General features: G+C 38.2%; 1 pseudogene; it reads left to right on the top strand.

Annotated features, from left to right (window-relative positions):
• Positions 1-243: 243 nt before the first annotated feature.
• On the top strand, positions 244-11,484 carry LOC149842972 (subtilisin-like protease SBT4.14; annotated as a pseudogene).
• The last annotated feature ends 378 nt before the right edge of the window (positions 11,485-11,862 follow it).

Here is an 11,862-nt window from a genome sequence, read left to right as displayed (position 1 = left end):
GGTCGTCACTTTCTAGAGAAAGAGAGAGAGAGAGAGAGAGAGAGAGAGAGAGAGAGAGAGAGAGAGAGAGAGAGAGAGAGAGAGAGACTAGCCGGTGGTGGGGAGGAAACTGGCCTGGATAGACACTGCGGCAGGTGGAGAGGAGACTGACCAAGATGAATGTTGTTGGTGGTGGGAAGAAAATCAACTTTAATAGAGGCTGAAGGTGATAGGGAGGAAACTAGTGGACCTTGTTGGGTGACGATGGTCATTAGGGAGAAGGCTAGTGGCATAGTGGTGGAAGTGGTGGGAGAGAAAAGGGGAAGGTAGGGAAGGAGAAAGATAGAAGCTGTTTGATCTGTAAATCGGATGATTGTTGGTTAAATACAGTTGCTGGAAAACATATTCTAATTTTCATATATATATATATATATGTATATACTTCTAATGAAAGTAAGGTATATGAGAAACTAATTAGGCTGGTGAACATTGGATTCAAAGTTACATGGAGATTAGTCTTGGGTGTTTATTTCGACAACAACATTACTTGGCATTCCAAGTGGACCCCACAGAAAAAAGGGTGCCAACATTGTAAAAAAAGTACTTTTCTAAAAAAATTGTAGGGTTTTTCTTCATTCGATGTAGTCCATTCAGTTTCTTCCCTATGACCCATCTATCTCTAGCTGAAACCGTTTCACCTCATCCCAGCTTCCCCCTCTCTCTAAAAAATAACAGAAAGAGAGTTCAAAGTTGAAAAGGTTGGTTTATTTTCTTTGTATGTTTTTCTTGTTGAATGCATTTCCCTTTTCGTCATCCTCTGATGGTCCATTTTTTTCTTGTTGATGTGAGGATCATTGATTTTTTTTTATTTTCTCGAATTTGGGGTTTGTGGGTTTGGCTAGGCTAAAAAAGGTAATTGAGAGAGCATAAGGAAAAAATAAGGTAAGAAACTTATCTTTGTGTTTTTTTTTTATTTAACAAATCTCTTATGCTTTCTTTTGAGAGGAGAGGTGGGGACCATTGATTTCTAAGCTGCTTTTACAACTTCCATGCCTACCCACCACATTCTCTCTCTCTCTCTCTCTCTCTCTCTCTCTCGTAGTTTGAAGAAACACTTTTTTGTAGGCCCACCCTCACAAATTTGTTATTTTTGTTCCTTTCCATCATTTGGGTTTTTTTGATTAATCGTTTCATTTTCTATGTGCCTTAGCTTAATATTAGCCAAATATATTTCAACTAGTTTGGAAGTGGCTGGTCAAACCCCATCTGAAGCTCAAGGTGGGGTTATAATGTGATTAGGAATGACAATGAATCTGGGAAAAATGGGGCCCCACCTTGGACCGGGTATGTAGGACATGAAACGAGGATGGAGGTTAAAACAAAAATGTATGCAGGGGTGGAGGTGGGGTTGGACTTGCGCTTTCTCCTACCCCGCCTTGCCTCCCCACCCACCCAATCACGGATCGCTATTAGTAAAACTTTCTCTCCTTCTTTAGGAATGGTGGTGGACCAAGGGGAAATGGGGTCCCACCCCACCTCGGCTTGTTTGGATAGGGGATGGAGGTGAGGATAATTGTTAAAATTAAAAGTTGTGCGGGGATGGATGGCAGAATTTTAAGACAAGGCGAGGGTGAAGACCTTGTTTGATCCCTACATGTGATGCATTTTTTTCTAATACTAAGCCAAACCCACAAACCCCAAAATTAAAGGGAGCAAAAAATCAATGATCCTCACATCATCAAGTAAAATGAACCATCAGAGGAGAACAAAAAGGGAAATGCATTCAATAAGAAAAACACAAACAAAAACCCTGACTTTTTCAACTTTGAACTCTCTTTCTGTTATTTTTTAGAGAGAGGGGTTGGGTAGGTTGGGAGTTAGAAGACGGGTTTAGTTAGAGAGAGACGAGGGCAGAGGGAAAGAAAAAACTAAATGGGCTGCATCGAATGAAGGAAAACCTTGCAACTTTTTTATAAAAGTATTTTTTTCTTTTTCTTTTCTTAATGTTGGGGGCTTTATCTTTTGTAAAAGTATATATATAAATACACAGTCTGGTATAGACTGTGCTCTGCACAGTTTGGGTAAAGACTGTGCTCTGCACAGTCTTTCTCTCTAAAGACAGAAGTATATATAAAAATATATAAAAGATATATTTTTTTTAGTTTTTATAAAGTTTTGTCCTAAAGAATGGACAAAAATAGACTCGATCAATGTTGATCGAGTGCAAAACATGGACGAACTCGGCCTTGACTCATTGACCGAGTTCGAATTGGCATTGACCGAGTCTGGGCCGTGTCCGAAGCCGCACCTGTGTTGGGGCGTGTCGACTCGGGTGCAGTGCCTCCTTAGCCGAGTCCGTGTGACATAGATATTGGGGTTTTATTTTGTTTTTATTTTGGGAGGATTGACACACTTCTCTCATCTTTTTTGAGCTTCTTCAAAGATTTAGAACGATGTGATTTAGAAAATGAACTTTTATTTTATATAATTCTAATTTCATTTGGCATCAGATAACTTGTTTGATGTTGTTTTGTATAAATTTCACATATAACAGTCAGAGTCGTCTCAATTACATTATTATTCTCTGTTGCATAATCTACATTTTTGCTTGTGTAGCTTTTTTTGCAGCTTTATGGTCTTCATGATGGTGGCAGTTCTTTTAATCCTTACTAGTTCAGCTGATTTAAGCATGCGCTCAACAAGGTTATTGCTGAAAATGGAATTGCTCCTCGTATATATTTAAATTACTAAAAATGAAGGTGTTGATGCAGTTTGTCATAGCTCTGGGATCTTCATTATCGGTTCTCAGCATGCACTAATGCAACTTCTATCTTGCTTTATGATTCATATTATTTTGATCAATCCTGTTACTATTGTAGCTTGTTTGTAAGGGAGTTTCTATACAAATTTTCAATCTCTATAGTGATTGGTTTTACTACTCCAAGGTTATACATGCAGTTCGATAAGTTTCATGACAACATTTCATGTTAAAAAGATGGGCTTTTAATGAGTCTTTCAGCCAGCTAGACGTGTGTGAACCTTATTCCTCTTTACGTTTGGTGAGTTTCAAACAAAAAGCAATCAATTGTTACATGGTTGCTGTTAGCTTACAGCATATTTACTCAGGACAACTTTTCTATAGGTTGCATTTTAAAGGCCTTGGAAACGGTAGGGCACAACCTCTCTTTCTTATGATGTAATGAAAGAAGTGGAAGATGAAAAGACAAGAGCCACTAAAGGCATACAATAGCAGATTCACTATGTGCTCAACCACGAGTCCTTTAAGGACAATACAAGAAGCCTACAAGGGCTAATACAAGAGAACAAAATATAAAAAATAAAGCTTTTATTGAAGAAATGCTTAGTAAAAGCAATGAGAACAAAAGTGTGCAAACAACTCCTATATATACAAGTGATTGGCTCAGTGGGCTGTAACTGTGTTTTTTCAATCAGCTGGATGATCTGCAGTCAAATGGAAGTTGTATGGACTCATAGTTTGACTCTAGTGTAGTCTAATGTGGTTGCTTATCTATGTTTTCTGCATCTGCTAATGTTTTTTGTAGCAGGTGTATTGGGATCAGTGGACTGTAACTGTGTTTTTTCTATTCTCTATCCTCTGTTGCAGCAAGTGATATCTCATCACCTGCTATAGTACTATTATGCTAAAATTCACATGATTCACAAGATAAACAACAATGTCGCTAGCAAAAGTTAATTTGGATAGATAAGCCTATGAGAAGGTCTTAGAAACTATGACAAATCTGTCCATTAAGTTTTTTCTTAATATTTTTGCCTTTTTGTTGCTTGAAAAATTTAGGTGCCTTGGTTAAACTACTTGTGTAAGTTATCACTTGAGAAAATCATGTGCCATGTAAGTTGTTACCTCAAAAAATTCAATTGTTCGCTATGATTTTGACCAGACAAAAGAGCAAAACTGTCAAGAATAAAGTGAATTAGTCTCGCATCATTCAAATTTTTGGTACATAAACAAGTTTTTTATTAGGGTTTGAAAAATCAATATCCCATAATTATTGTTATCTTTCTAAACCCAAAAAAGCATGTTTTTCATCAGAAAGTTAACGTAATTTTGTCAAAAAAGCATAATTCAACTGTAGATTCTTAGCAAATTGACCATATCAAAACACATCTATATCGCCGGATTGCAGGACACTAGTTACACTATACAAGTTAACACTCCCAACGCAAAGAATATGTGGATCGAATAATGGAAAGAGAGGTGCACCAAATTAAACACTTATGATGGTCTTTGTTACTGGTTTTTTGTTTTTTAATATTTTTGGCGAAGCCAAATGAACTTGCTCGGTAGGTTGTGGGCCAAGTAGCAGGTCCAGTACATGGCTGGGAATGGAACCATTGACCCACATTTAGGGACAACATTGCAAGGTTCAAAGCAAATGTTTGGCTCCATGGAATCCCTGAATGTCCACAAGAGCACGGAAGACTGACTACTTTCCAGGCACACAATTTATGGTCTGTCAAGGTCTATGTTTCACTTACACTAACAGAATCATTGACTGGGTTTTACCTTGGGATCAAAACAGGTCCGGATATGGATCCGGTCTTGATTGAATCGACACTGGATCTGATCATTGAAAAGTGGCATAGCGTAGGGGAGAAAAATGGGTCTGAAGCTTCAATCCTATTCTGAAGTAGATCTGACCTATAAAATCTGATATTCAGATAATCCATATCCGAATATGACAGATTTGGAACAAATAATTTGGGGTTGGGGCGGATCATTTTACCCTAAAAATTCATACAATCAGTTCCTTGTTTATTGGAGAATTTTTTGTACAAAGCTGAGGATAAGCATGATCATCTTCACTTGCCATTAGCTTTTTTACGTTTGACACAGTTCAAGGTGGTTCAAGCCAAAAGCTTGGATACCCCTTGAAATTGAACCGAATCATAGGACCCGAAGCTCATGGTCTTCCAACCACTTGATGAGCCTTTTAGTTTTAAGACAACAATTGTAGGCTGTAAATATGTTCAATTTACTAATTGACAGCAAGTCCTTTGAAGATACCCTAATTCCCAATTAATAGGGCAATCAATCGGTTCAAAACGTATAAGATGGGTGGTTCTACATTTAGGGTTTACAAAAAAGAAATGACGAAAATTAGGAATTGAGTCAGATCTGGACCAACCTCACCTATGCCAGAATTGGGCCCTGCTCCATTGTCCAGGGCTTAAGCCTGCCTGTTTTAACAAATGGATCTCCAAGCACGGTTTGTCTAATTGATCAGAAATGGTCATCAATGGGACTGGATCCAGACGGACTTTTGATCCAAACTACAAATTAGACATGCTACCCATATATGAATTTTAAAATAAGATCTACTTATATATTTAGATCGACTTCATATTTATGTTATTTTGGACTCAATCTGAATCTATTTAGATCCATGCATGTGTGGGAATATATACAACAATACAAATCAACCTATTTATGCTTATTTCCATGAAAACTCTCGTTTACAAACACTGTCAGAATCAGTACTACCATATAAAACTTCATATACGAGTTCAACTCTACTGCAATTTCAGTTCGGATCCATATTTGCAGCATTAAATTCAAGTTCGGATCCAGGTTGCTGGGATCCAGCTCATATATTGATTTTCCATTCTTTGTAATGCCAAGGGTATCTTTATGATTGTCTAAATGCAGAAAGTTTTCTAACATCCAGAATTTAAGGGAAAAAGATCTCAACCACAGGCTAGCAACTGATCACCTTATTAATACTTACCACGTGAAAACAACTTACCGATCTTCTCTTTGCCCTCCATTGTGTCTAGCAAAAGTGAAGGTTCTGCTTGGGAAGTAGAGCGATTCTTGGGAATTAAGGATTCCAAAATGCATTTGTTTTTCCGTTTGGCATGCATGTAAAAGGCAGTCAAATAAAAAGAATCCAAATTCCTTTCAAATAAATTCCCTTATTTTTCCTACCAAATCCATTTTACCAATTTCTTCCAAGTATCTTTTGCCAAACAGATAAAGAAAAATGGGTACTTCAAAAATGTCCTTCATAATTTGCTTCCTATTACTCACGGTGGTCCATTGCAGTAGCACCACGGAAAGGAAGGTAAGTAATTGATGAGACTAGCTCAAATTTATTTCTCACAAGTAGGTAGCTAGTGAGTCAATTGGATATCATTTTGCCTATTTGATTATTTGGAAGTCATAAATCTCAAGCAATTATTGGTGGTTCACATAACTTAAGATTTTCTGTTGATACTTGACATAGATTAATCATTTCATATATTAAACTGTCTAACATTGGCAGTCATACATCGTGTACATGGGAGACGTGCCATCCAATTTTCTCTCAGACACGCACCATCACATGCTTGCATCTGTAACCGGTAGGTCGCTCTCTCTCTCTCTCTCTCTCTCTCTCTCTCTCTCTCTCTCTCTGTTTCTCTTTTGTTTCTCTCCCATCCAATATTCTGTTGGATGTATTTTGGTAATGTTGAATGGTGAATGTTCTCCTTTCTCTCTCTCCCTCTCTAAATCCATCGACAGGTGCAGTCTATCATGATATATATTTGGAGTCTTGAAGATTTATGATTTTTGGCCATCAATTTTTCAAACATTATAAAAACCAACCATGTCTTGAAACCAAACACTACATGCCTTGATCCGTATAATACCAGGCACACAGATCTCATCTGTATGATCAAACTTTTAAAATAAAACAAAAAAAATTCATACAACCCATATAACATGCTTCATTTAGCACTCTCTCTCTCTCTCTCTCTCTCTATATATATATATATATATATATATATATATATATATATATATATATATATAAACCTAGCTTTCCCAAACAATCATGGCTGGTGCCACATGATGTTTTCCAACCAATCCTACATCAAAATGGTAGCAGTAGTATCTCAAATGAATGAGTTTTCCTATCAAACTTAAGTTTCGAAAATTTATTTGTTATTGATACTAAATCATAAATGTGTATACTATCCAAAAAGTTTCCACTCGTTCACAATTAATTATTGGCATTCCTTGAGCATGTGATGAGCAATTTGCTTTAATTTCATGAAATTCATTTTGGCAGCCATGACATTGCAAGAGAGACAATGGTCTACAGTTACAAGCGAAGTTTCAATGCATTCGCTGCAAAACTCTCACCGTAGGAAGCAAAAAGTTTAGCTGGTTAGTATGAAACACAAGTACATTGACTATTGTATACACAATCAATTTTTCCAATAGTTTAGCTTGTTTAATATACTATTACTTAATAATGTGCAGAAACTGAAGGCGTGACATCAGTATTTCCTAATTCCTATCACAAGCTTCACACCACAAGATCGTGGGATTTCGTCGGCTTCCCTTTGAATGTAAAAAGGCAGCTCAAGTTTGAAAGTGATGTCATCATTGGAGTTTTGGACACAGGTAAGCATTAAAGGGTATTATGAATGTAAGCAATGGTTTGATTAGATATGAATAAGTTGTTCCTTGGTTTTCTAGCCAACTTGACCCAGTCACATTTGTTGCTCTTTTTATTTTATTTTATTTTGAAGGAGCTCTTCTTCTTCTTCTTTTCATAAAATTGATTCTTTTCAAGAAAATGATGCCATCTTTCCTCATATAAACATAGGTATCAGCCCCCATTCACAGAGCTTTGACGACAAGGATCTTGGACCTCCTTCTGCTAAATGGAAGGGCACATGTGAAAGATCTGAGCATTTTAGTGGGTGTAACAAGTATGCTCTCTCTCTCTCTCTCTCTCTCTCTCTGATTCAATCAAAGATTTACACTCCCAACCTTCAATAATTAAATTGACACAGCAAACTCATCGGAGCCAACTATTATAGAATAGACGGACCCTTCACGCAACTTCAACCCTCTGATATACTATCTACAGTTGACACTAAGGGTCATGGCACCCACACAGCATCAACTGCAGCTGGTGTCCAAGTTCCAAACGCAAGCATGTATGGGCTTGCTAATGGCACTGCGCGGGGTGCAGTCCCTGCAGCTCGCCTTGCTGCATACAAGGTATGCTGGGAAGACACTGGCTGCTCCGACATTGACATTCTTGCTGCCTTCGACGATGCCATCGCCGATGGTGTTGATGTGATCTCAATCTCCATAGGCGGCATGAACAATGGATACCTCAAGGATGCAATATCGATCGGGTCGTTTCATGCCATGAGTAAGGGAATTATCACGGTGGCGTCGGCCGGGAACGATGGCCCTGACCCTGGCATGGTGGAGAATGTGTCACCATGGATCCTTACGGCGGCGGCGAGTTCCATTGATCGGCAGTTCAGAACCAAACTTGCACTGGGCAATGGCATGCAGATTACAGTATACCTTTGGCTCTTCACTAAAAATTTTCTTCACAATCTTTTTTTCTAGCTAGGTCGCTTGTTTTAGCTTATATATTAAGTTTGTTAATTTGGTTCTTCTTTTTAAAATGACAGGGCATATCATTAAATACTTATTCCCCGAATAAGAAATATTACCCACTCATCACTGGAGCCCAGGCAGGAAGCAGTTCAGGTGGCTACGGGCCATATCCAACGTAAGAACAACTGCATACTTGTATAGTCTTTGCGTTCCTCGGGAAAGTTCAAGATAATTTTTAGAAATTCTTGGGGTTCGTTTGCGCGTGTAGTGTATATATATATATATCTATATCTATATATAAAATCTCACGTACTTCTTAAAAGAATTCGCTACAAGAGGCAATCCTTAGGTTTTTGACCATAGAGATCCGATCCGTACAGTTATATTTGTCAAAAAATATTTTTCAAAAGTGGGTTGAAGATTCGCACCCTATAAAATGTCTGCAATAGGATTATAGCTTGTACTCATGATTGCTTAACAATTTGTTTGCAGTTTTTGTGATCAAACTCTAGATCCCAACAAGGTGAAAGGGAAGATTGTTCTTTGTGATTTGGTAAAAGGAGACCTTGACTCCAGTGTTAGGGACATTGGAGGGGCTGGAATCATCTTTCAGAGTTACAAAAGCCAAGACGCAGCTTTCCCTTTTGCTCTACCAGCAGTTTTAGTGGATACCAACAAATCAATGACAATAAATGATTACATCAATTCCACTAGGTAAGTAAATTGAAACTCGATCTCCTCACTTAAATTCCTGACATGGGTAACGGTTACAATGAAACCTTGAAGTGAGAGGCTTCCATGCATTGACCACCACTATACAATCATCTTCACTCCCTTTTTGCGCAATTGCGTAGTTGTTGTTATTGTTGTTGTTGTTGCGCGGTGGCGTGTATCGTAGGTGACGATCCTTCTCTGTAAGCCTACAGCTCCTTCCTTCTCGGTTGGGCCCCTAACCTTGTTCATCTAGCTAATTCCAGAGGAGGATAGGGTTATTTGTGACACAAACCCATCCTTGAATATCACCCGAATTCGTATTTGGGAAGCAATTCGATGTCAATATAAAGTTAAGCAATGGAGTAGTCATATCTGGAACTCTAATTAAAGGCCACCCACGATATTTGGCCACATCAATAAGACTGCCAACTCTTGACAATGTTGTCTGCAATGGGAGACTGAAGCCAACAGACCTTCCAAAAACCTGATTTTGCCATCTTAATTATTCTCCAAAGCTCTATGAATTGCTATATTACATCACGTATATACTTGTTGCACAAAGATTGTTCCAAACATCATCCATTAAAATTGATTTTTTCCTCTATTTTTCTTGAAGGTCGCCTTATGCAGTTATATACAAGTCTTATACAGTTAATGTGAGCATTCCACAAATTGCATCTTTCTCATCTCGTGGCCCGAATACACTCTCACCAAGAATCCTCAAGGTAATGCAGTATTTTACATGCTTAAAAGGGAGAGCAAATCGGGTCATTGGCTGAGTAGGTACTCTGCCCAATGACTGGATGCCATGCATCCCCTTCTGTCCTCTAAATGATCGGATAGTGCTAATCATTGTTGCTTGATCTAATAACCATACCCTTGATTACAGCCTGATATCACTGCCCCTGGGCTAGATATTCTGGCCGCATATACACCATTATCTTCAATGACTGGGAAGAAGGATGACGAACGAATGGTTAACTATAATATAATGTCTGGAACTTCAATGTCATGTCCTCATGTGAGTGGTGCGGCTGCATACGTCAAGTCTTTCCACCCTCATTGGTCTCCTGCTGCAATCAAGTCTGCTCTCATGACCACAGGTAAATTTGTTTTCTATTTTGTTTTATTTGATATTCTTCCTCTATAATATTTGCTTTGCATTGACAATGATGCCTTAAAACAAATAAAATACACACTAGTATCTGATTGTAGATGTATAGATCTGTCTTTGTGGTTTCGTAAGTTTGATCCTTTACTTCACTCAAAGAATTCTATAGTTGGTAGATTGCATCAAAATAGTAGTGTTGTTCTCTGTTTTTGCTTCGGTCTGTAAATGTGTGAATTTGGAAATCCATTGATTTGCCTTTTGCAAACAAAAATATAATTAGAGATTCGCCAAATAACATGCCAATAGTTCTATATTGCAATTCATAAAAATAATCTGCAAAATGTCTCTGCTCTCTCCATTGAAATGAATACTCAATTCTCAACATGGTAGGTGCCTATTTTTGCCAATATAAGGGGGAAAAAAAAAACCATGGCAGGTGCTTACAAATAGTTGCAACGAGGGCAGTTGTCATGCTATTTGATATGATGTTATATTCCATCGCAACTGCACATCTCACTTGATGGAGCTATCTATGTATGGCCCCCCGCTTTAACATTCTCATGGTTTCCAAGTGAGATGTACAAGATGGATTGAATACAACCCATGACCGTAACTGCTCTAGATGTGCCTAACCTTGGAAGTTGCTAACCCAGATAGCCCATTATGTCTAAAGATTCAAAGGTGCCTATACCATATCTTTAACCGTTTTTCTTTCTCATTTCCAGCAAAGATGATGGACCCAAGGTTGAATGAGGACGCAGAATTTGCCTACGGTTCGGGTCTATTTGATCCAAGACATGTTGTTCACCCAGGCCTAGTGTATGACATGGACCAATTGTCATACGCCCAATTTCTCTGTAAAGATCACATAGACGGTGCTGCCTTGGGAATCGTGACTGGTGGTCAATATAACAACTGCTCCGCCATACCTGCCGGCCAAGGCTATGATGGTCTCAACTACCCATCGATGCAGGTCCAAGTTAACAATGGATCCGACCCGATCCATGCCGTGTTCTATCGCACAGTGACCAATGTTGGTGCAACAACTTCAGTCTACAAAGCAATGGTCAATGTCCCAAGTGGGTTTAAGATCAATGTCACACCAGAAACTCTCTTATTTAGCAGACGGGGACAACGTCTATCCTTTAAGGTAGAGGTGAATGGTGATCCTCTTGGCGCCAATCCTATGGCATCAGCTTCACTTGTTTGGGATGATTCAAAACATAAAGTCAGAAGTCCCATCGTTGTATATCAATTGGCTCCATTCCAAGGAATCACCCACATGTAAAATGTCAAACTTTCATGATATTGAAATTACACTTTTACTTTATAAGAAGAATTGTTCTTTTAGTAATTATTTTTTCATGTAAAACTTATTTATGACTTATTTTGGAGAAGAGGCTCAAGGATGAGCAAAAATGCAGGCTTTATCTACCCTTTTTAATGTTACTTTTTTCTCTCTTCAATTATTACTTTCTTCTACTTCAGTTTCCTAAATGCTTCATATTCAAATCTTAAAGCTTGTGCTTGGAAATGAAACGATGCATGGTTGAAGTGTTTAGCCTGCACGCAATAAGTTTAGAGTTCAAATCCTATTCGTTATAAGTTTGAAACAATAATTTATTTTGTAAATGAGCCGAGTTTGAGTTTGGCTTAGTAGGTTTAT

The sequence above is a fragment of the Nuphar pumila genome, chromosome 3 (assembly GCF_984573655.1).
Source record: "Nuphar pumila chromosome 3, dmNupPumi1.hap1.1, whole genome shotgun sequence".
Taxonomy (NCBI): domain Eukaryota; kingdom Viridiplantae; phylum Streptophyta; class Magnoliopsida; order Nymphaeales; family Nymphaeaceae; genus Nuphar; species Nuphar pumila.
Note: the sequence above shows the minus strand (reverse complement) of the source record. Positions and strands in the feature narration are given on the sequence as shown.